We start from the raw sequence: 25405 nt of genomic DNA, 5'->3' as shown, positions 1-25405 counted from the left end.
AGAAACACACAATCCAATCATTCCCAACAGATGGCCATCCAATTTCAGTTTAAAAACCTCCAGGGGACTTGATGTTATGGCCTGGCCTTGTGCCTCAGTTTTTGGTCTTTCTTCATTAAGTGGAAGAAATCTTAAGAGCAGTGCCTTGAAAAATATATGCATGTGTGAACACACTCACATTACTCTTGTATTACTACCCCCACTGTAGTGTGCTTTAGCATGCATTTATATTGCAGAATTAATGTCGTTTGACACCACATTAACTGCAATGGCTCAATGCTATGGAATCATGGGAGCTATCATTTCGTGAGGCCTCAAGGTTATTTGGCAGTGAAAGCCAAAGACTTTATAAAGCTCCACATCTCACAATTTCATAGTACTGGGCCATGGCAGTTAAAGTGGTGTCCAACTGCATTAATTCTACAGTATAGATGGGGTTTACTTTGGTCAGTTCCTTCTCTCTACTCCTGATCCTTTCAAACTTCACTACGGATCATCCCTTGGCTTCATGGCTTGGGATAGGAGCCGCGGTGGAGTAATGGGTTAATCCTTGTGCCGATTGGACTGCTGGCCTGAAGGTTGGTTTTCTGACTTGAAGGTTGCCAGTTCAAAACCACAAGATGGGGTGAGCACCCGTCTGTCAGCTCTAGCTTGCGGGGACATGAGAGAAGCCTCCCAGCAGGATGGTAACACACCTGGGCGTCCCCTGTGCAATATCTCTGTAGATGGCCAACTCTCTCACACCAGAAGCAACTTGCAATATCTTCTCAAGTCACTTCTGACACAACAAAAATGACTTGGGATTCCCTTTGATCTGGCAATTTTATCAAAAAGAGTTTAGGTGTATTTCCAAATGACTGGCCTGTACGAAATCAAATTATTGGCTTCATATTACCCATACTATTTGCCATCTTCAATAAACCGCAAATGACAGAATGCAGTCGTTGCTTCAGTTTCTACTAAGAAATGGTGAGCATTTTGCTACAGTAAAACAGAAGCTGTTATAAAACAGCAGATTAGTCACAAGCAATTATGCAGTGTGTGACATTTCTATTTTTAGAGTAGAAGAAAACCTCAGTGTTTCCTGTGCCTGCAAACTCTACGCTTGAAAAGAACTGAGAGTTAAATATCTTTACTGCATTAAATGGTAAGTTAATAACTCCTCCTGTGCCCTGTTTTGATCTCTCTTTCTCTCATTTACACACACACACACACACACAAATCACACACACAAACATGCATAGCTCAGGCTAGCGCCTATGTAGCACCGTATTAAGAAATGCCAACAATGCCATCTAGTGGTAAATACCTCTTCTCATGCAAATGAGATTATATTTATTATAAAATTTATTTACATGTTTAAAGATGATTTAAAGCAAAGCTTTCCAAACCTTTCATGTTGGTAGCACACTTTTTAAACATGCATAATCTCAGTTTTACTAGAAAACTGGAAATTAACCTAATGTCTTATAAGAGATACTGACACAAACATAAATCATAATAACGAAATGTATGGGGATGCAACATATCTCATAAAAACCTTTTATTTGTATTTTTAAAAATATATGATTTATTGTTTATTTCACACAGACTCAGAGGCTTCTCATTACGTTCACGGGACATACCTAAACACTGTAACTGACATACTACTACTACTAATAATATAATAATAAAACTTTATTTATATCCCGCCACCATCTCCCCGAAGAGACTTGGGGTGACTTACTAAGATGCACATATAACACGCAACAGATAAAAACTGTACAAAAGTATAAAACAAGTCACATAAAATTATAGCAACAACCCCTGTCAACACATATAGCATCAAATCAAAATAACACAATTTTAAAAACAACAGTTGTTAAAACTAGCAGCTATCAGTTCATAAAGTGCCAAGTGTCAACTTCATATGGGCCCATTCAGCCTACTCAAGGTCAAAAGCCTGTTTGAACATCCATGTGTTGCAATGCAGTTTGGAAAGATCTGATTTAAAGAATGCTTATGGTCATTAACTAAATCACTTCGAGTTAAATAGAATGTAGAAAATAAAATAAAGAACAAATACATTCATTTTTAGGAATGAAAGAGAAGAAAACTGAAGAAAAAATCAACACATTTGAAATGTGCTGCAAAAAAAATGTATGGATACAACAAAATGCTAAAATGATAAATGAATGGGTATTAAAGCAAATGAAGCTTCAACTTCCTATAGAAGCTGTTATACTTTGGCTATATCATGAGACAATATGATTAATTGAAGAAGACAATCATGCCAGGGGAAAGTGAAGGCAGTAGGAAAAGAGAGACTGCACTACAAGTGAATTGATTCAATGGAGGAATACTTGAATTGACAAGACTTGAGCTGGGCAATTGATGATTAGGACTCTAATTATCACCATTCAGAGGGTTGCAGAAGCTGAAGTTGAACAACAACAATAGCCTCATTTTTCTAGCAGCTTTCCACATAGTGTGTGAATAGAACCATAGAACCATGGAATCATAGAATCATAGAGTTGGAAGAGACCTCATGGACCATCCAGTCCAACCCCCTGCCAAGAAGCAGGAAATCACATTCAAAGCACCCCCGACAGGTGGCCATCCAGTCTCTGCTTAAAAGCCTCCAAAGAAGGAGCCTTCACCACACTCCGTAGCAGAGAGTTCCACTGCTGAACAGCTCTCACAGTGAGGAAGTTCTTCCTGATGTTCAGGTGGAATCTCCTTTCCTGTAGTTTAAAGCCATTGTTCCGCATCCTAGTCTCCAAGGCAGCAGAAAACAAGCTTGCTCCCTCCTTCCTATGGTGGAGGAGATAACAGGATCTCAGGGTAACATACAGATAAAATTAATATAAAACAATTTAGAACAATGTAAATTTGAAACAGTCTTAAGAAACGGTTAACAAATTTAATAATTAAATGATAGAAACTATTAGACCCTGTTTAGAGGTCAGCAAAATCATTAGACCCACAAAGGTTTTGATTATAAGTAATATTATAACTTGGCTCCAGATTATAATATCACCAGCCTCAATAAAAATTGATAATGTGTGTGTGTGTGTGTGTGTGGAGCTATTCTGCAACTATGGTTCTACAAGAGAGGCTCCATCTACAATACAGTTTGAAACTCAGGTTGCTTCTATACTGCCACAAAACGTGCTCGAACTGGCATTAAAAATGCTGGTTTGGAGCCACATTGCATAGCCATACTGACACCAATTTGGCATGGCTGGTTATGCGCACAGCCTTCCCTCCCACCTTGCACTGCATTTGCCCCACAAAATGACTGGAATAACTCCTTATTATTGTAGGAGGTTGTCCTCTTCCTGGATCATATCGCTCAGAACACGATGGAACTTTGGAATAATGCACAGAAGATCTGGATCTTTGCTGGTGTTTTTTTTATCCTGGGGTCAAGCTTACCCCAGATTAAAACACATTAGCCTGAGTTTGGATGCACCAGGCTCATGCGTTTCCTGCACCACACTTTGTGGCAGTGTAGAAGGGTTTCATACAGTGCAGTTAAACTGCGTGATGTGAGTCTACATGCAGTTTCACACTGTATTATAAGCAGTATAGGTGGGGCTGGAAGGCCCGCTCCCATATCCTCACAGTGCCTTTCCCCAAAACGATGTACTTGTTCCTATATTTTCAGTGAACAAAAAGTTTTTTGAAGATCTAGTCAGGAGGTGCTGTGGTTATTAACTTTGAATATGTTTTAATGAATTTTAACTGTGAATTTTTAATATTGTTTATATTTAATTCTCTTTTAATATTTACATATTTGTATATTTTAAATTCTATGCTATTGCTTTTATGTGAAGTCACTTTGAGTCTCCTTTGGGAGAGATAAGCAGGGTATAAATAACACACCCAGACTACCAGCTACCCACTTTTAAATGGCACTGCAAAACACAATAGATTTTTCTATTTGAGTCCAGAAGTTTGTGTGTTTGTTCTTCAAAGACCTGGTTCCAGCCAAGTTAGTATTGAATGTGGGTTAACTCGTTTTCTTTTCCTAGGAGGCTGTTCACCTTTAGCTGTTATATGAGGCAGGTATTGCTGTAGCTGTTGACTTTGCCAGGTGCTGATGAATTTGTTTACCAAAAATTGCAAATGGCATATGTTGGATTGAAAGAACTTGAGGCTCAAAAATTATCAGATTTTCTCAGCTCAGGATCAGAGGATTTATGCTGTTAAGGATTGTCTTAGAAGTTTATTGAGATCACAGAACACATGACAATTCCATAGCTATACAATTTTCAGAAATTGTAAGCCAGATCACTACTGTTAACAATTTTCAAACATACATATGCACACAAATTCTTGCTGCCAAAAACTAGTAGCTTTTCTAGCCAGGAAAACATTTTTTCCTTAAGCTTTCCCGCAAGAGCTGGGAAAGCATACTTTTCCAAACTGCAACTGTAAAACAAAAACAAACAAACAAACAAACAACAGAAAACCCTACAAAATTTACAACATGTTTAGTTATAGATAACTAAAACTAAAGAAAGGTCACAGTTAAACTTTTTCCTAGGGTAAGGAGTAAAACAGCACTTAGGATTTAAACCCATAGAGGGCAGGATGCATACACTTAGATGTTAAAAGACAAGTTACTTTCCAGTTATTAGAGAGGTTTGTAGATGGAAATGAAAAGAAAATATACAGTACTTCTAAGAAAACTCCAAAACTTGGCAGGTTATTTTTTTTAAAGCAACAGTTCTGGTTCTCAAAAGTGGTTGGTTAAGATTATAGTTTTTTTTTTTTACAGTAACCCTTTACTTTCTTATATATAAAAAATAACTATGATAGTTACTTTTGGTTAGTGTTACTAAAAATCTGAATGCTGCAAGTTCCCAGCCTATGAAACAAAATATGCTCTTCTCTCATTCACCTTGCCTTTGCCTCAATACTTACAGTAGAGCAGTGGTTCTCAACCTGTGGGTCTCCAGGTGTTTTGGCCTTCAACTTCCAGAAATCCTAACAGCTGGTAAACTGGCTGGGATTTCTGAGAGTTGTAGGACAAAACACCTGGGGACCCACAGGATGAAAACCAATGCAGTAGAGCATGAGGCACAGTGTGCCAATAATATTCTATCCCCCAACCAGGTCACATCTCTGTAACAATAACAAAAAATGTTTCACTGCAAGGCATGTAGATATTGGTCAATTGCAATATGACAGTTATTTCTTACTTACTGCAAAAAGTAGTAGATTACAAACATTCAAATATTCTTTTTAAAAAGAAGTAACTAAAGGTGATTGTTTGTTTAAGCTACTTTTGAGAAAAAGGAAGACAGGGAATTACTTAAAAATGAAACTGCAGCCAGTCCTCCACACTTACAAGTTTGACTTCATTATTTGTATTGTTGATTAATATGCTCTGTCTAGAAATATTTAGGTCCCTAGAAGTTGCCTGGAGAGCCTAGAGATTCTCAAGGCATTTGTAGGTCCTCCAGCAGACATTGACCACAGAGTGTCTGCAGTGGTTCTCAACCTGCGGGTCCCCAGGTGTTTTGGCCTACAACTCCCAGAAATCCCAGCCAGTTTACCAGCTGTTAGGATTTCTGGGAGTTGAAGGCCAAAACATCTGGGGACCCACAGGTTGAGAACCACTGGTCTAAAGATTCTCAGGGAGACATTCTCTCAGATAAAAAAAAAAACCCTGCCTTCATGGGAATCCTGTGCTCCTAACCTCAGCAAATGTAACTATGTAGCCTAAGCCCAATTGCTAGACCATACTAAAGCAAACCCATTTAACCCATTGAATTTATTTAAGTGTTGGTTTACCACTCAGTATTCAATGCAGTAGGTCTATAACAGGAATCAGCAACTGGTTTGAGACCACAGGGCTCATAAACTACCTTTGCAGTTGAGCCTGGAGTAATAAATACAACTTCATATTTTTTAAAATAACATTTTCCAAGTTCTGGATGGAATGCATACTGATGGAAAAAGAGGGCTCTGACTTTGCTCTCTGCAGGAAATCCTGCGGCACTATGAGTTCTCTTAGTCATCTGATGTGGAGCATGACTGTTTGGGTGTGTTAAGGCTTTGAGCCCTCTTCCTGTGTTCAGTTTAATGACCAGGATCTACCAAAATAGCTTGGTGGATGATGACTCCCATCTCAACAGGGTAGTGCATACACCCTGGATGTAGGATAGTTTGAAATGAGCTGTCCAAGGTGCTGAATGTGTTTTCAGAGTTCGGTATGTTTAGAACCACGGATAGCAATTGTAATGTATGGACTAGAGCAGTGGTTCTCATTCTGTGGGTCCCCAGGTGTTTTGGCCTACAACTCCCAGAAATCCCAGCTAATTTACCAACTGTTAGAATTTCTGGGAGCTGAAGGCCAAAACATCTGGGGACCCACAGGTTGAGAACCATTGGACTAGAATCTAGAGCAGACCTGCAAAACCTGTGGCTCTCCAGGTGTTTGGGATTCAACTCCCAGAAAACCTAGCCAGCTTGTCCAATAATCAGGAATTATGGGAGCTGAAGTCCAAAACACCTGGAGGGTCACAGGTTGTGCAGGCCTAATCTAGAGTAATTACCGGTATTTTATTTGACATGAGAGTCACCAGCCACTAGGGTGGATACAGTTTTAGATGTGAAGGAGCTGATAGTGCCAGGAGTTTTGGACACCACTAGAAAGTACTGAATCATCTGAATTGGAAGGACCTCATGACTTCCTGGTAAGAGTTCCTGAATAAATGAAAGCGTATTAGGTTTCAAACCAAAGGTCTATATGTTTTCAAGGTTTTCCACTTTATGTGAAAGGGCAGAGCCTAAATGGAATTACGGGGTAGTTGTATGTTTTCTGGGATGTATGGCCATGTTCTAGAAGTATTCTCTCCTGACGTTTCACCCACATCTATAGCAGGCATCCTCAGAGAAACTAAGCAAGGAAGGTTTATATATCTGTGGAAAGTCCACACTGGCCTCCTACTGACAAAGAGTTCTTCTCTCACCCCGGACTTTCCACAGATATATAAACCTTCCTTGTTTAGTTTCTCCATACCTCACAACCTCTGAGGATGCCTGACATAGATGTGGGCGAAACGTCAGGAGAGAATACTTCTGGAACATGGCCATACAGCCTGGAAAACATACAACAACCCTGTGATCCCGGCCATGAAAGCCTTCAACAACACACTAAATGGAATCATCTTGGCTGAGAAGTATTAAAGAACCCCCGACCTTGTTACAGCATTGTGTTCATAGAGCTTTCTCTGGTGGTGCCCCATCTAGATTGCTTTGCTGCTCTTTGGAATCTCATTGCTGGCCTAAATACAATTTTGCATGTGAGTGTGTGTGTATGCATACATATAGCCTAGGCATGGACAAACTTCGGCCCTCCAGGTGTTTTGGACTTCAACTCCCACAATTCCTAACACCCAGTAGGCTGTTAGGAATTGTGGGAGTTGAAGTCCAAAACACCCGGAGAGCCAAAGTTTGCCCATGCCTGGAGCCAACCCTCCATGTTTACTGGGGTTAGGGGTCCAAATCCTCCACAATGATGGAAAAATTACAAATAAAGAAAATGGTATTTTTTTAACCTGAGAAAACACCTCTCTAGGAATCTCTAAAAGATTGCCCATAGCTTCATACTGAATAACCTAGAGAGCCCTAGAAAGTTGTTCTAAGGATTTCTAGGTTCTCCAATGTGACCCCTTCCACACAGCTGTAAAAAACCCACATTGAACTGGATTATATGGCAATGTGGACTCAGATAACCCAGCTCAAAGCAGATATTGTGGATTATCTGCTACGATATTCTGGGTTATATGTCTTCTGTGTCCCCATGTTCATCTCCCCCTTTTTCCATTTCCCCATATTGAGTTGGACCTGTGAACAGAGTTGAAGTGAAACTACAAGTTTAGTTAAATAGGGCTTCTGACTTTTAGTGTATGAGTTCATTCATTCATTTCATTTCATTCATTCACTCACCCTGGATTGCAATCTGAAATGATCCAGTGATTCAGGAAAGAAAACTTTCCCAAAGATTTCAGTGAGGGTTTTACTGTCTCTCTTTGGGTAATTTTTGTTGTTGTTGCCAATGGTTCTTTTGAACAATGTGACTCATGTAATCCCATTAAGGCCGTTAGTAACAATTCCTCTATTTTTCCCATTCTCTTACCACCAAGTTTGTTTCTTCTCTCTGATCCTCCAAAGTGTTATGGAATGTTCTTTTCCTTCTAGCATCCCTTTGATCCGTTTCCTGCCAAAATGGTGTGTGTGCATTTTAGCACCTTCCAAAACTTTCCCCAAAAATATCAAACAAGGTGAACGTCTTAGGCCAAATTCCCCATAGGATTTAAAAATATGACTCACTAATCTTGTGTAAAGAGGCATTAACCACATTAGTCACAGCTCTCTAAATTTTACCAAATACCCACCATCATGCCAGAGCCTGCATAGTTCCAAGATGAGAAATCTGAATGTCTTCCAAAGTTATATGGGAAATATTGTATAAATAATCTGAGTTTATGCTGAATGAAAGAATATATATTCCCTTACATGTATTACACAGATGACTGGCAATATATAGACTGTAGAATGAGGCTGAGAAAATGTTTTTTTTTTGAGAAGAGTCAGGAATTGTTTGTTTTATGTTAGTTTTGTTTAAAAAATCTGTTAGCATTAGATACTTGCCCAAATTTTATTAAGTGAATCGATTAATGAACTGTTGAGCATAGTAATAATATACTCAGAGTACTCCACTGCTATGCTTAGCCAGAGACGAGAAAAGATGGAGAAAGATACAAATGGAGGATACATAAATGGCATAAAAATTATAAGAAACACTTTTGGGGACCTTCCATACCACCCTATATCCCAGAACATCAAGGTGGAAAATCTCACAATATCTACTTTGAACTGGGTTATCTGAGTCCACACTCCTGTAATGTGGGATTTTCTGCCTTGATATTCTGGGATATAGGGCTGTGTGTAAGACCCCCAAAACAGACCTCCAAACCCAATGAACAACCCAATTCTTGTGTAAAATTTGGGGTTATTTTTGCTCACAATGCATATCCAAACCTAGGAAAACACACAACTCCTACATCATCTAAATATCCCCAGAATGCCCACCTCTCCATGTTTTGGGTATATATTGGCAGAAATGATCACTGAGAGTCATACTGTCTCCATTACAAGAAAGAATAAGAGTAATGAACTAATAATTTAGTAAAAGGGGTGAGCAGGATTAGGAGATGATAATATAAATATTCTTCAGTGCAGTATAATGGCAGATAATATAAACCATTTAAAACATATATAGATTAAAAATAAATAATTGGAACACATTAAAAATGTATTAACTGTAATAAGAATCATAGAATCATAGAGTTGGAAGAGATCACTTGGGTCCAACCCCCACCATGCGTAAAAGCACAATCATAGCACCTACAGCAGATTGCCATCCAGCCTCTGTTTAAAAGCCTCCAAGGAATGAGCTTCCATGACACTCCGAGGCAGAGAGTTCCACTGCTGAATAGCTCTTACCGTCAGGAAGTTCTTCCTAATGTTCAGGTGGAATCTCCTTTTCTGTAATTTGAACCCATTGTTCCAAGCCCTAGTCTCCAGGGCAGCAGAAAACAAGCCTGCTCCCTTCTCCTTATGCCATCCTCTCAAATATTTAAACATAGCTAACATGCTTCCTCTCAACCTTCTCTTCTGCAGGCTAAACATACCTACCTCTTTAAGCCGCTCCTCATAGGGCATGGTCTCCAGACCTTTGATAATTTTATCCGCCCGCCCCTGAACACATTTCAGCTTGTCAATATCCCTCTTGAATTTGGTGCCCAAAAGTGGATACAGTATTCCAAAATCACATTGGCATTTTTAGCTGCTGCATCATATTGTCGACACGTGTTCAACTTGTTGTCTACTCAGACTGCAAGATCTTTTTCACATGGACTTTGTTGAGTTAGGCATCATCCATCCTGTATCTTTGCATTTCATTTTTCTGCCTAAGTGTAGAATCTTACCTTTTTCCTTGTTGAAATTAATTTTGTTAGTTTTGGCCTAGCTGTGTAATCTGTTAAGATCATTTTGAATTCTCATCTTGGCTTCTTGAATATTAGCTATCCCGCCTAAATTGGTGTCATCTGAAAACTTGATAAGCAGGCCTATTAAATCTTCATCCAAGTAATTAATAAAGATATTGAACAGTATTGGGCCCAGGACTGAACCCTGTGGCACTCCACTAGTCACTTCTTTCCAGGATGAAGAACAGGCAGCCTAATGTTCAAAGAGAGAAAGCAGTCCTGAGCAGAATTCAAACAAAGAGGGGAATTGCAGAAAAAATAGTCCAGATATATGTACTGAAGGTCAAATAGCCAGTCAGCCTACGATGTTAGACAGGGTTGCAGAGAGGTTTAGGAGCTATTTTTCTGCAGCAATGAAATGGCTTGGGCTGAGCTTTTTTATTAGCTCAATGTTCTGTATTTAAATTGGAATCGAGCTTTTGCTCCTGGCACTTTAATTCATGTCACTTGTGAGGCTCCTTCTGGCACATCCTTCTGAACGATTGCTGATGTCCAAGATGGGCAGGGCTCTGCCTTTGCTGGCCATGGTAGGACTGTCTGCCTCCTCCAGCTACAGCTGGGGCTTGTTATCCAAGATCATGTCTCTCCCTTCTTTGTCCAAGGAAGTGTCTTCCAAGTAGGGTAAGGAACCCTACATGATTTAATAAGAACAAGGTTCAAAATACTCAGAACAGGGGCAATATAATGATAGGAAGACCCCCCACATTCCCTGTAAGAACGTGGTTCACCATTTCATAACAAGCCAAATTGCACATGGAAATAAAACACAGTGTAAATCATAAAACACAAAATCGAGCATGCAGAAGAATAATACCACACGATTTAACACACGATCACAGGCAATCCAAACCAGAAATATCCCAGCCACTGATGAAAGCTTTAGTGTCTCTGCCACAGACACATTCTTTAGAATTCTGGAGTTCTTTCTACAAGAATCTAACTTATTTTTCCAAGTATTTTCTTCCAAGAGGAGATTGCTTTGTTTCTATTACTGGCTAGTGAAGAGATCTTTAAACTTCCTATTTGGAGTTTTTTTTTAACATACTTTTTAGGGCCCGCTGAAAGAAGCATATAAGGAAATGCTTTGACAGCTTTAATTTTGGGGACTGGAAATGTAAGGAGTACCCTCCTTCCAACAGAGACTAGGAATCATGACTGCTCTAGAAATATTGGAAAACAATATCATTGCTATTTCCTTAGAAACAAATCCACTGGTTCTCCAGTATGATCAGGACACTGTGTATAGCACTTTCCCACCTATTTAATCCCAGTTCTGCGGGGCGGGGGGGGGGGGGGGGGGAATCTGGGATATAAATAAATAATAACCCTGATAGAGATGAACTGCTGAGTTGTATTTAGTAAGGTTGTAATTGGAACTTGGTTTTCTGGTTTAGCACTGAATTCTGGGACATGTTGCATTTGCTAACTAGCTATATAATTACATAAAATTGCTTTGGTAACTTTGTGTGGCTGTATTATTGCTGCCAAAATCCAGGTAGAATAAAAGTGGTTTCTCATCCTGCTTCAGAATCACGAAAGGTGAAACTGTTCTAGCCTCCCCGGCAATCACTTCTATACCCAGGGCACTGCCACTAAAAAGGCCCTATTCTTATTATTACAATGAAAACATTGAAATAGTTCAAGATTTTCAATTAGTCATAGTGGAGATTCAGCCAACAAATCAGAATGAGAAAATGTTGTCAAAGGCTTTCATGGCCAGGATCACAGGGTTGTATGTTTTCTGGGCTGTATGGCCATGTTCCAGAAGTATTCTCTCCTGACGTTTCGCCCACATCTATGGCAGGCATCCCGAGAGGTTGTGAGGTATACAACCTGGAAAACATACAACAACCCAGAATGAGAATAGTAATTGAAAAGTCAGTTATGAAGGAACCAGACAAGAACCTGTGCTGTAAAGCTATATCACTGAATACTAGAGTTAGAATTGTCCATGCCATCTTGGAATGCTCTAAAATCTGTATGTATCAATTCCCTACAGCCCTACTTCCACGGTGGGTCCCAACCTCAAATGGGGTCTTCTTTAGCTCAATGTTGGGCGTCATGAAATATTTGGCAACAGTAAAAGTTTTCTGAATGTCACTTAATGGCTGTTTTAGCCATCCGCTATGCAGCATTTACAGTGGATTCTGTAGAAGAGCTTCAGCTGTATTCAACAAAAAGAAAAATCAGCCTGTTTAGCAAGCCTTGTTTTTTCAATAAATGTTTTATTTTTACAACTTTTTAATACGCCTATATGCCTGGGGCTGTGTAAAAAGATTTTAGCTTGAAAGGGGTCACAAGTGGAAAGGTCTTTTGTACAGTAACACCAATGTGGTGAGACAGTGAATTGGTGTGATAAAGTCCTTGGTGTAGCTTCTACTCTTTTCAGAATAATCCCACGCAGTGCTATGAAGTAGCATTATGAGGAGGTAAGTATAGCATGCATCTACCTTCTCCAGGAATTGGCACAGTTGATGCATTAATCAAAGGCGAGAAAAAACACTTCAACCTGCAGTAGTCGCCCGGGAATCCAAAAATTGTTGAAAACGCTAAACTACAGGGACCTACACCCTTCCCAAATAAGAGCAATTTTCTTATCAGATGGGCCGATTTGTCCATCGTATGCTGTTTCTCCTCCATTTTTGGCACGGAGCCCTTTACACGATGCACATCAACTTCCACTGGGAGTCCATGGATTTGCCCTGATGTGGGGTGAATCCATGACCCTTTCTGATGAGGTCCTTAGGCATCTCTCCTTGCCAGCCAAAGACATGCAAGGCATAACCATCCAAATTACATTTTTAAGATCCTATAGTGAGTTTATTGTGTATCATTAATCCTTTCACATTAAGATCCATTAGACTTAAAAGTGCTTAATTTTGGCTGCACTGTGCATGTAATACTTCTTAGCGTAGGTCCTAAAATGCCTAAACATTGGGTAGTTCTTTTCATTTTTTTCCCTCAAATACAGGAAATTAAATTTTAGATGAAAAAAGGAGAAAATAGATAGAAATATCTGACTTGAAAAAAGTCAGAACACCTACAAAGAAGTGATTTTGACAGCAAGTAATGTTCTGAACACCATGAATGCCCATTTGGAATCCTTTTCTATTTGTCTCCTCTGAAATTGGGAAAACCTTTAACCAAAAGAATTTAAAGTGGTTAAGAGTTTCAGCCACAGATGATAAAGTCCAGAGCAGAACCCAGTTAGATTCTTAGAATACCAGCAATTTGGTGGTCCCTAATCCTTTGGCTAACTGAAAAAGAGATCACTGACTTCTTTGCTAATTGAAACCTAAACATTTTTGGACAAGACATTTAGTTTTCGTAACCACATTATGAAAAAAAGCCCACAAAGTCTTTCTTTAGAAATAGATGTATGGAACAGATTTATATGGGGCTGTTGTCTTCCCATGCCTGCTTTACATAGAAGGTTTTGCTTCTAAGCAAAGCCAACTTTCTTGTTCCTCAGATTGATGAAATGGAGAAGAGGATGCTGATTGTTTGAATCCAGTGCTCCAGAGGATGTTAAATATTTCAGAAAAGATATAGACAATATATAGATCAAAATATCTTTTTGCATCACAATAGAGTCTCCTTGGTTAAATAAGGTGTCACAATGAGCTCCTATATATCTCACCTTTAGAAAAGGAGCTGAGCCACAAATCCAAGTCATAGTTACATTGATGGGACATGGCTTTATGGATTTAGTTATCTGAGTTTAAGCACCACTGAATTTAATGGCATCTCTTTCTGATCATACAAATTTAACTTGTAAGGCACACCGAGTTTTAATAAAACATCTTCAATCAGCTATGGACAATTTATCTGCATCCTCAAAATTATCCTCAAGTTACAACACCTATCTTGTTAACAGTCAAATGTGTTTCAAGCCACATTGCTTTTGACATTCTAATCAGCTTGTTATAGAATCATAAAATTGGAAGAAACACCAAGGGCCATTCAGTCCAATCTCCTGCTATGCAGGGATATACAATGAAAGCATTATTTGAATGGCATGATTTTAATTGAATGCAGTGTTTTAAATGTTAATATGTATTACTTTTTAATTCAAATATTTTAAGCTTATGTTTTGCATGTGTTTTTAAGACATTGAACAATTGCCATATGTAAGCCGCCTTTGGGATAGAGAAAATTGGGGTATAAATAGGGCAAATAAACAAATAAATAAATAAATAATTCACAGATAGATATTCAGCCTCTGTTTAAAAACCACTAGAGCTGAATTTCTTAAACTTTTTTCACTCACAACCCCATTCTGCCCAAGAAAATTTTATATAGATATATAAGATAGGTATAAAATAAAACATTTACTCATAATAAATCAGCATTTGCAAGAGTTGCTAAATAGGCTGATTTTCCTTTTTATGAAGTACAGTTGAAGCATTTTCTGCAGATTTCACTGAAAACACTGCACATTGTTGTGAACAAATTCATGTAAATGTCTAAAACAACCACTAGGTGGCATTCAGAAACCTTTTACTGTTGCCAAATTGAGCTAAGGAACCCCCTTGTAGAATCAGGGCCCATAGTTCTCTCCTTCATCACATTCCCAGGCAGCCTATTCCTCTGTCAAACAGCTCTTTAATCAGAAGGTTCTTGCTAATCTCTCTTCTTATAGTTTTACTATATTGCTAGTATCTGGAGCAACAGATAACAATAGTAAAATGTACCATTTTGAAATTCAGATCTGCATGGTGTTGAATATGTGTTGGATGCACAGCATGAGATAGGATTGGGATCACAAAAAGAAGGATGCTCTCAGCTGGGGAGATTATTAACCAGCAGGAGCCAAGGAGTGTGTGAAGAAGAAAATTCCAGCAGATGAACGAAGGATAAATAGAGTTGTTTCGAAACAAAATGTTTTCTAACATTTTCCAAAAAGAGCTGGTTGGACTATGAAGAGTCCAGTAAAAATAAAGATTCTTGTTTTTAATGCTAAAAATAATCAGTTCTTGTGAACCAAAAGTTGGCATGCAATTTTCTTATAGATTTGCTGAAACTGCTGGATAACAACACAAAAGACTCATCAGATATTTTAATTCTTCTGAGTATTCAATAATGAAGTGTAGGAGGAAAGGAAGACACAGATTTAAGGTTTGGAAAGTATGTGTGTGCTATTGGATGTGCTTTCATGTTTCCTGCCTACTACCATGAATTTCATAGGATTTTCTTAGGCTAGTAATACTCAGAAGTGTTTTTGTTAATTCCTTTCTCTGAAAAATAGCCTACAGCACCTGGCATTAGTTGGCAGTCTCCCATCCAAATACTAACCAGGGCCAACCTTATTTAGCTTCCAAGATCAGACATGATTGAGGGTATTTAGGTTTGTACCTGCCACTGAAGACACATGTCTCCAAAGGCTCCTTTCCCTTCCTAAAGAAAACTGATCAGGCCAAAGCTCTGAAGAAAGGAGGGACAATCCAGATAGCAATTCTATTAGCAATGAGTGGCTCACTAGGTTGCCAGAAGAAATCCAGGGATCCCAGTACTGTTTTTTAATGTGTATGGGGACATGAACATTGGCAGTCAGGTTATCATTCATTTTGATTGCTTGCAGGTATATTTTTTGCAAACCAATGAAAAATACAAGACATAGCATTGCATACTCATAATCCTTCAACTAAAGGCAGTAAAATCTGAATATCATGAAAGCAGTAGCAAAATAACAATAATTTAATACACCTACTTGAATATTTCCAAGGCAACTTGTATAACATGGGAGTCTGCGGAGACCAATTTTTCCTGATCATTTTGGGAGAAGGGCTTAGCCACTCCAGCCTAGTTTTAGTGGGTCATGAGTCCCACCTACCTTAAGATCCATTGTGGTAAAAACTATAGGTAAAGGTAAAGGTTTCCCCTGATGTTAAGTCCAGTTGTGACCGACTCTGGGGATTGGTGCTCATCTCCATTTCTAAGCCGAAGAGCCGGCGTTGTCCATAGACACCTCCAAGGTCATGTGGCCGCATGACTGAATGGAGCGCCATTACCTTCCCGCCGGAGTGGTATCTATTGATCTACTCACATTTGCATGTTTTCAAACTGCTAGGTTGGCAGAAGCTGGGGCTAACAGTAGGTGCTCATGCCGCTCCCAGGATTTGAACCTGGGACCTTTTGATAAAAATTATATTGGGACTTAAATTATAATTTCAATTGCACTATTCAATTTTAAATGGCCTCATGGGCCATAAAAAGATGTACAGGAATGCAAGATGTAGCTGATTTACACAATAATATAACAACAACAACAACAACAACAATTTTATTTATAACCTGCTTTATTTCTTCCAAAGGAGACTGAAATGTCTTACATAAAAGCATCAGCATATAATTTAAAATATATTAATATGCAAACATTAATTCAGGATTAAATATAAACAGTATTAAAAATTCCCAGTTAAAACCATTAAAACATATTCAAAGTTGAAGTTAAAGCCAGTGGCAGTAATATCATCTTCTATATGTGCCAAAGTGTCCAGTGTTATGTCAGTTTTGTTACATATTTTTAAATGAGGCGAAACAAGGGAAATATGATCCTTAAGTGTATTTCCCATGCACTCCTGGGCAAATAACTTTGTGTGCATTTTGTGGAGGGAGAAATCAGTGCCTTGAAAGTATTTTAGTTCTAAGAAGAGGATATTTTTTCTGGTCCACTAAATAAAAGTCCACATGGTGTGGTCCACATGGTTTCCTAGGTTGTTTACTTTCCCTTCCTCAGTGCAAATCATCACTCATTAATCATTTAGTGTAGATTCTGTCACCAAAGAAACACCAGGAGCAGCAGCTGGAAAAAAAGGGTAGAATATTCTGTGTAAGAACAGTGTTTGATGGATGTCTCCGGATGAAAAAAAAGCCTCAGGAAATATCAGGTTTATTCCTATACAAACCAATGATCATTTCCTAGTATTTCCTTGGAATTCCCAGCATTACCAAACAAATGTTTTTCCCACTCCTCAAGTTGGTATAATTTAACCCAATCCTTTCCAAATGAAACGTATGGATTACTTGCCTATCAAATTCTGTTGTCTTGGACCCAGTAAAGATAACTGCCAAATAAACACAACTATTATTTCCTGGATAGTGATTGATCAGAGATCAAACACGGGGGAAAAGAACATTCACATTAAAACAAAATTACCCTAAGGCTTAAACAGGATTCAATAGTTGTACTATTTCATCTCTTGTCCTTCCAACAGAGCCAGCCAGATTTTAAACCTCCTTAACAAAACCCATCAAACCAACAATCCATATTCTTTCAATTTCAGTCTTGGTTGGAAAGTGGTTTAAAATATGTCTGATGCTGTTGGAAGGACAGGAGTTTGAAATAGATGGTTTGGAAGGGATCTTCTCCCCATGCAGCTGTTGCCTGGTAAATTAAATTGGGGGGGGGGGAGAGTTAGATTATGCAACAGTGTCACTAACACTGTGAATACAAAATAGTTAAAGATACTGTATATTCTTATGTATTTGTCTAGAAATTTTAGTCAAAAAAATCACCCCTCCCCAACCCCCCCCCCCCCCCCCCGGGTCAACTTATCCACTCGCCAGTGTAAGCACTGTATCTTTACTTTCCCCCCAAAAGGAACCATCTCTTTCTCTCTCTATTCTCTGCAATGTGGCAACACTTCTGGCCTTTTTGAATGGCAGAAGTTTTTTTATTGTGTCAGAAGCAACTTGCAAGTTGCTTCAGGTGTGAGAGTTGGTCGTCTACAGAGACGTTGCCCAGGGGATGCCCGGATGTGTTACTGGGAGGCTTCTCTCATGTCCCTGCAAGCTAGAGCTGATAGACAGAAGCTCACTCTGTCTCGCAGATTCGAACTGGCAACTTTCAGATCAGCAACTCAACCTTCAGGTCAGCAGTTCACAAGAGTTTAATCCATTGTGCTGTTGGGAACTACTGTTGGGAACTGCTGTTGGGAAGTAGAACAGGAGGCTGAAGAGGTAGCACTTGGGGATTTGGGGCTAAGCGTTGAGGAAGGAGAAGGTGAGGAAGACATACTACAAATCCCTACATTTTTGGAATGGCGAAGGGCAAAAGAAGAAAGCAGAAGGTCAGCTAGAAAAATGCTGAAAATGCTGAGCAATCAGACCTCGCCCTAGGAACATCTATACTGGGAGCTTAGGGCTATAAATTAACAGCAAAGCCAGTAGTCACTGCTGGCTGCAACTGACCTGCTTGGTGTGTTTGTGTTCTACAAACAGCTCCCGTGTTGTCTTTGCAAAAGACTTCTTACCACAGACTCTCTTCCTGTATATTGTAAGCCTTTTTTTGCCAAATACTCTTTCTCTTTTCTACTGTGAAGACTTGTGCCAAAGACATTTGTTTCACGTCTGCTGTAAGAGCTTGCATTGCTTTTGACTTTGCCTTCTTTTTCTTTTACTGCTGTTTGCATTATTATTTTGCTGAAGTAAAGCTTTTTTGGTTACCTTTGCTCATGATGTAAGGCTGTTTATGGAGCAAAACAAGACATGCGCCACCTAATGACAAGAGTAGAAGGAGTAACAAGGGATGGCTGGCTTCCTAATGCAATGCCAATGCTTTCCTCTCTCCATGGAATAACTTTTTCATTTATTTATTTATTTATTTATTTTTCAAACTCATATGCCGCCACTCCCCTAGGGCTCTGGGCGGCTTACAAGAACCGGATAAAATCAACAATTTAAAAACATCTTAAAAACATCTTTAAAAACATCTTAAAAAACATTTAGTCACATGTCATATTAAAATCCATAATTTGGGCTCCCAAACCTGCCTTCAATTTATAAGTGAGGGCAATGCTTCAGGTCCATTAAAAAAATGGCTTCTTTTCCCCATGGTTGGCTTGTCCCACTTAGCTGGAGGATCATTCAACATGTGCCACTCTTATACCATACAGTCAAACAGCAAATAGAACCATTATCCTTTGGCTTGAGCTTTACTTTTCCAAATTGCCAGGTTTGGTGTGTCCCTTTTTCGCCCCTTAGTTAATGTTGTCCCTCTCTTATGTCCTTTCTATTGCTTCTGCAAAACAATCCTAAACAGTTTTCTTTTCAGTCAGGGCAAAGATGTTTGCCACCTTCTTACATCCCGCCAATTCTTAGAATAACCCCTCTCCCTGTTGTGATACCACAGAAATGTGGCTTTAATTGTGGAAGCAGAAATCTCATCGGAAGACGGAGATGGAGAGAACATTCTTTGACTCAGCGCACATCCACAAGAGCTGGGATGTTTGCCAGTTTAGCATTTTCTGTTCCTTATGAATGAAATTGTGGACAGGCTTTCAACATACTTTGATTCACCACAACGTGGGAAGGTAGCTAGAGCCAGCTAAAAGGACCTTGGGGCTCAGACTGATCCTGCAAAGCTCCCTGAAGTATAGCCTTACTTGTCACAGCACTGTTCCATTCCCTCCGTAAAATAAATACTGGGACATATGTGGTCACGCAAACTGGTATGTGGTCAAGATGGTTAAAGTTGTTAATGAGGCTGCAGCAGCTTGCTTTTGCCTGAGCCTACTGTGAACTGCAAGATTCTGCTCTCTTCTCTTCTCCCCTCCCCTCAATGAGTTTAAAGTGAGATTTTGAACCCAATTTGTAACACTGAGGTAAGGAGAGGACAGAGGGGAAAGTGGGAGGATGACAAAGAAACTTGGACATTTTAAAAGTAGTTCAAAGAGAAGGCCAACAGAGGGTATGTCCCTGCTAAATTGGGACAGAGGGTATGCTATTTCTAAAGAAATGGGATGATGGCAAATATACATAGACAAAAAAATCATACTCACCATATCCTGACACATGACAAATGAGCCCTTTAGCAGTGGAAGCCCTTCTTTTAGGATTTAATGCTATCTATCCAAATTCAGGCTGCAGTGGTGCAGCGAGTTAAACGGCGAAGCTGCAGAACTTGCTGATCAAAAGGTCAACGGTTTGAATTCATGGGAGTGGACTTGTTTTCTGCTGCCCTGGAGACTAGGACTCAGAGCAATGGGTTCAAATTGGGTTCAAATCCATGGGACGGGGTGAGCTCTTGCTGTTAGCCCCAGCTTCTGCCAACTTAGCAGTTTGAAAACATGCAAATGTGAGTAAATAAATAGGTACTGCTTAGACAGGAAGGTAATGGTGCTCCATTCAGCCATGCCGGCCACATGACCTTGGAGGCATCTACAGACAACACTGGCTCTTTGGCTTAGAAATAGAGATGAGCACTACTCCACAGAGTTGGACTCGACTAGACTTAATGTCAAGGGGAAACCTTTGCCTTTTTATCCAAACTCACTTATTACAGTTTCCAGGAAGATCCAGTCTGCTGTTGTTTTTTGCTATGTGTGTACAATCTAGATTGGGTGGTTTCAAGGATATGTTGCTGGGTGGTAAATGTCACTTGCTTTAACATGACCTTGCTGGGATGTATGCTTTCTGACAATAAAGATACCTTTATTTTTGTACTGGGAAGCAGGAAGCGGAGGGAGGAAGTCAATGTCAAATTACTTTGTTCTTTGGTTTTGCACTGGAAAGCTGTGGAGAGAGTGAGGAGAGAAATACACAGAGTTGGAAGAGACCACATGGGTCATCTAGTCCAACCCCCTGCCATGCAGGAAAACCACAATCAAAGTACTCTTGACAGATGGTCTTGCAGCTGCTGTTTACAAGCCTCCAAAGAAGGAAATTCCACCACACTCCGAGGCATAGAGTTCCACTGTTGAACAGCTCCCACAGTCAGAAAGTTCTTTCTAATGTTCAGGTGGAATCTCTTTTTCTGTAATTGGAACCCATGGTTCCGAGTCCTCATTTCCAGGTCAGCAGAAAACAAGTCTGCTCCGTCTTCCTTATGGTATCCTTTCTGATTCTTCCTTTCTGTTTGGCTCTGCCGGTGCCATAGCCTTCCCAGCCAAACAGCTTCCCAGCAGAGCTCTGCTGGGAAGTTGCTTGATCATTATTACAAGGTGCCTAAGGAAAAGATCAGCTGTGAAGGGTTAACTGGGTTAGCTCTTCTCCACAGATTGCTTGGCTGGATTCCCTGATCTGAGCTAAAAAAAAAACCCCAAAACCCCAACCTCCACAGTGGGAGTCTGTTGAGGTGCTCTTCGGCTAGGACGAAACATAATAATAATAATAATAATAATAATAATAATAATAATAATAATAATAATAATCTCCTCCTCCTCCTCCTCCTTCTGTATTTGTACCCTGTCCCCTCTCCTCGAATGGACTCGGGGCAGCTTACATCAACCAACAAATACAGGAAATAATGTAAACCATAAACAACAATAAACAAATATCACTTGCAATTTCCAATAATCAAGGTATCCGGCATTATGATTAGGGTTCTAATGGGCATTCTAGTCTTGTCTGATGGCTAGATAATACTCTAGCCATTATTAAAAGCCTGCTTAAATAGCCAGGTTTTCAACTCCTTCCTGAAGGTTAGAAGAGTGGGTCCTTGTCTTATTTTCTTGGGGAGAGCATTCCAGAGTCAGGGGGCCACTACTGAGAAGGCCTTCTCCCTCGTCCCCACCCACCTCGCTTGTGAGGGAGGCATGACAAGTTGATCTTAAGGCTCAAACAGGTTCATAAGGAGAAATGCAGTTATGTAAATAAGTCACGTAAATAAAAATACCATGCAAATCACTTTGGAGGAGAATGAGAAATGAAAATTGTGATGATTCAAATTTGGGGTGTTAACAGCTATACAGTTTCAGCATGGTATATCGCAGGTAGATATGGCACTAGCAGGGTGACTCCAGGATAGCTTTGGGGTTGTATAATTGGAATTACAGGTGGGTTATTTTGGTGGTATAGACCACTCCTATGACTCAAGACCAGAGTCAGAAAGGCAAAGGCAAATTCTCTCTAAACAAATCTTGCCAAGAAAACCCTGTTATAGGTTGGCCTTAGAGTTGACCCCAAATGTTTGGAGGTCTCTTCCCCAATATAAGTCAGACTTGGCCACGGTGGTCCACACTCTTGTTACATCCCTCTTCGATTACTGCAATGCGCTCTACGTGGGTTGCCTTTGAAGACGGCCTGGAAGCTTCAACTAGTACAACGGGTGGTGGCCAGACTTATGTACAGGGAGCATACTACTCCTCTGTTGCATCAACTACACTGGCTGCCAATATGCTACCGAGCCCAATTTAAAGTGCTGATCTTGACCTATAAAGCCCTAAATGGTTCTGGTCCAACTTACCTGTCTGAATGCATTTCCTCTTATGAGCCTATTAGAACTTTAAGATTGTCTGAGGAGGCCCTGCTCTCGGTCCCACCTGCTTCACAAGCACAACTGGTGGGGACAAGAGACAGGGCCTTCTCAGTGGCGGCTCCTGGGCTGTGAAACGCCCTCTCCAGAGACATCAGGCAGGCTCCATCCCTTCGAGGTTTTAGAAAAAAGCTGAAAACCTGCCTATGCGCACAAGTGTTTAAAGGATAATTTTCTACAGCTTCGGCATGGTTTGGATTAAGGATTATGTGCAAGGTTTTTGGATTAATGAAACTATGCACTTTATATGTTTTTAAGTTTTGTATATTGTGTCATGTGTATTAATGCTTAATGTAAATAGTTTTTAACTTTTTTTATGTTTGTACTGTACTGTTAGTTTTTATAGTCATTGAATTTTTGCCGGATCTGTAAGCTGTCTTGAGTCCCTTCGGGTGAGAAAGGCGGGATAGAAATGAAGTAAATAATAAATAAATAAACAGTTATGGTCCCCTTGGTTGTTAAAAGAAACTTTACATATTTTCTTCACATTTCAGACTGTGTTTCATTATGCTTGGTATTTGTTTTCTGCTTATATGAATAAACAAAATGTGAATGTCATTGAACGCCCCTATAGAAAATTATACCCTAAAAACAATTTTGAGAAATATTTGAATACATGGTATTTTAAAATTTGTGTATCTCTTTCAACTAGGTCATGGCATCACACAGAGGTCTCCCCTCCATCAACACAATTTAATTCCCTTAACTTGCTGTGAAATGAATTTAAACTTTTAACCAGTCCTACAATATTTTTTTGTCTCAAAATGGACATGGTCTGTTTGTTAATTATGCAGATTCACTTTTTCCTTCTGTATTCATTTTGGAAGAAAAAGAAGCCAATAAAAGACTTCTATTGTTCCTGCATGGACTTGCTTGCATAATGTTCCTAGCTATATAAGACAGTTAAGTCTTATTTAACACTTCTCTGTTTGAGGATGGATAATACTAGGCTTAAGCACCTTTTTCTAAAGGCAATCAAAGTAAGCTGTTAAGAGAGCGGGGGAGAATAATGTTAATAGCAAATTATTATTTTGGAGATAATGAACACACACACACTGGCCACCAAAGCTCCAAATCCATCTTGCTAGCAACTTTAGTCGCTGGCCAAAAATATTAACTTATGCTAAGTTGTGTTAAAATTAAGTTCATCAACCCATATTTAGACCACTGAACAAAAAGAAAACCTCCAGAAAAACTGGCATGCTCTTCAATGGAGCTGAGCGCCTGCTGCTCCAATGGAGTTCAAGGGGATTTCATTGAAAAGCAGTCCAATTATAGCATTGTTGAGAAAATTAAATATGGATTAAGAAGCTTGACTTTGGGCTACCTCAGGACTGAAAATATTTTCCTTCTTGACTGTTAGAACCAGGGTTACCTTTCCCATGAAATGAGAACTTCCCTTGCCCTGTGCTCTGCCATTTCAGCAGAATGAGCTGTTTCAGGGAGAGAGTCATTAAAAATGGAGGGCTTGATTAATGACTGAATTTTATAAAATGAGACTATAAAGCATTTACCTTTCTTATGATTTCCAAGGGCAAATGTCCAGCATCAGGGATTAGAAGGTCCAGCTTCTTGTGCCATCCACTATGTGCAGCTCAAACAGAAAATTGATCCAAGCTCTGGCGTGTTTCAGTGTTGGTCATAGGTGGTTTTGCAGTTCATCAATAACCCCAGACCAGGAGACTTCAGGAAACGATAGGGTTTTGGATCGTTCTGGATAAAAGTGCTTTCAACACACTTCCTTCTTGACCGAATTTGAAGCAGCGTGTTTCACATCACAGGCCACCATGGTCTGGTTGAACAACCAGAATGGACTGGTTGTTGGATCTTAGGATACATGCTGTTCAATTAGAGTGCCTTGATCCAACTTTAACTTGTTCCATGAATTGCAATTCGTGGATTTGGAGTTCCATGAGATACTTAGCATTCTCTAGCACAGCATTTGAGAAATATTTATTTATGTGTTTATTGCATTTCTACACTGCCTTTCTCACCCTTGGGTGGACAGTGTTCCCTCACTACTTCGTGGTTCACTTTTTTGGAGCTTCCGAACAGTCTTCAAAGGCAGCCCCACTTAGAGTACATTGCAGTAATCGCACAATTTGTTCCTAGATTTTCTGTAATTTTTTTTACTAAACCTGTAATATTTATGTATCTTTCAGAAAAATAATACTGAAGATTTGTAATTGAACTAGCACTACTGACAGTCGTGGGTGATTTCTATGAACATAGCACTGTTATGAAGTCAACTTTTTACAAAGTTCACTTTTTAATCTAGCATATAGTTGAGTTAAAGGACCCAAATTTTTGAAAGAATGAAGGGAACTTGGGAGGCAGGGAGGAAGAGATAGAAACATAAGTATAAATCTGGCCAATTTTCTCCCATTTCAGAGCAGTTGTTGTTTTCCCCAATAAATTGTTCCCTTTGTAGCAAGCACTAATGTGCACAGCTTCCTCCGCCTTCCCTGCTTTTGGACTAATTTTGATAGCTGTTTGGATTTGAATGCACGTGTTTTAAGTACAGCCTGTTCTCCAACATCCATGTGCTGTAAATCTGGTTGACAACAGCCTTGCATTTCCTGATTGTCCTTCAATGGAAATGTTAAGTGATGCTTTTAAATAGTTGAAACTTTCAAGTATTTCCCCTTACTTTCAGCATGGGTGTTGCTTTTAGAATGTGTTTCAGGGTGGAGTAAAGTTGAAAGCAAACACCATGTTTCTGTTTGGATTCTGAAGCAGATAGATAAGGATGCAAAAGCCCTATGGAACATGCCTACAGACCTTTGGCTGTACGAGGAAGCCGTAATCCATGCAGCGAGTTGGCCATCTGCCAAGAGGCAGATGGGTTTTGAAGTCCTTGGTAGCATCATCCCAAATATTAACACCTCTCCAGTACAGAAAGTCAATTTGTTTAATGACTTTGTTTACTCATTTTTGCATTACTTTGGGAGTTTGAGGCTGAGAAAAAGATATAAAGGCTGAGAACAGACTTGAATGGATTTTCCTCTAATCTAACTTACTAACCTGCTTGCAAAGTTCTCATAGTTATGGAAGAACAGACAGATCACACTTGGGCACTTCTTTGCTTCCTTCTGCACTT

General features: G+C 39.5%; 1 long non-coding RNA gene across 1 annotated transcript in view; it reads left to right on the top strand.

Moving 5' to 3' along the window:
- The window catches only part of LOC134295562 (uncharacterized), a 30886-nt gene that overhangs the window by 1746 nt on the left and 3735 nt on the right, over window positions 1-25405 (top strand). The window contains exon 2 of the long non-coding RNA XR_010002191.1: window positions 1061-1147. This is a non-coding gene — a long non-coding RNA (uncharacterized LOC134295562). The remainder of the gene's footprint in view (window positions 1-1060; window positions 1148-25405) is intronic.

Source organism: Anolis carolinensis, chromosome 1, assembly GCF_035594765.1.
Source record: "Anolis carolinensis isolate JA03-04 chromosome 1, rAnoCar3.1.pri, whole genome shotgun sequence".
Taxonomy (NCBI): Eukaryota; Metazoa; Chordata; class Lepidosauria; order Squamata; family Dactyloidae; genus Anolis; species Anolis carolinensis.
The sequence above is the reverse complement of the archived record's forward strand: the minus strand, read 5'-3'. Positions and strand labels throughout refer to the sequence as shown.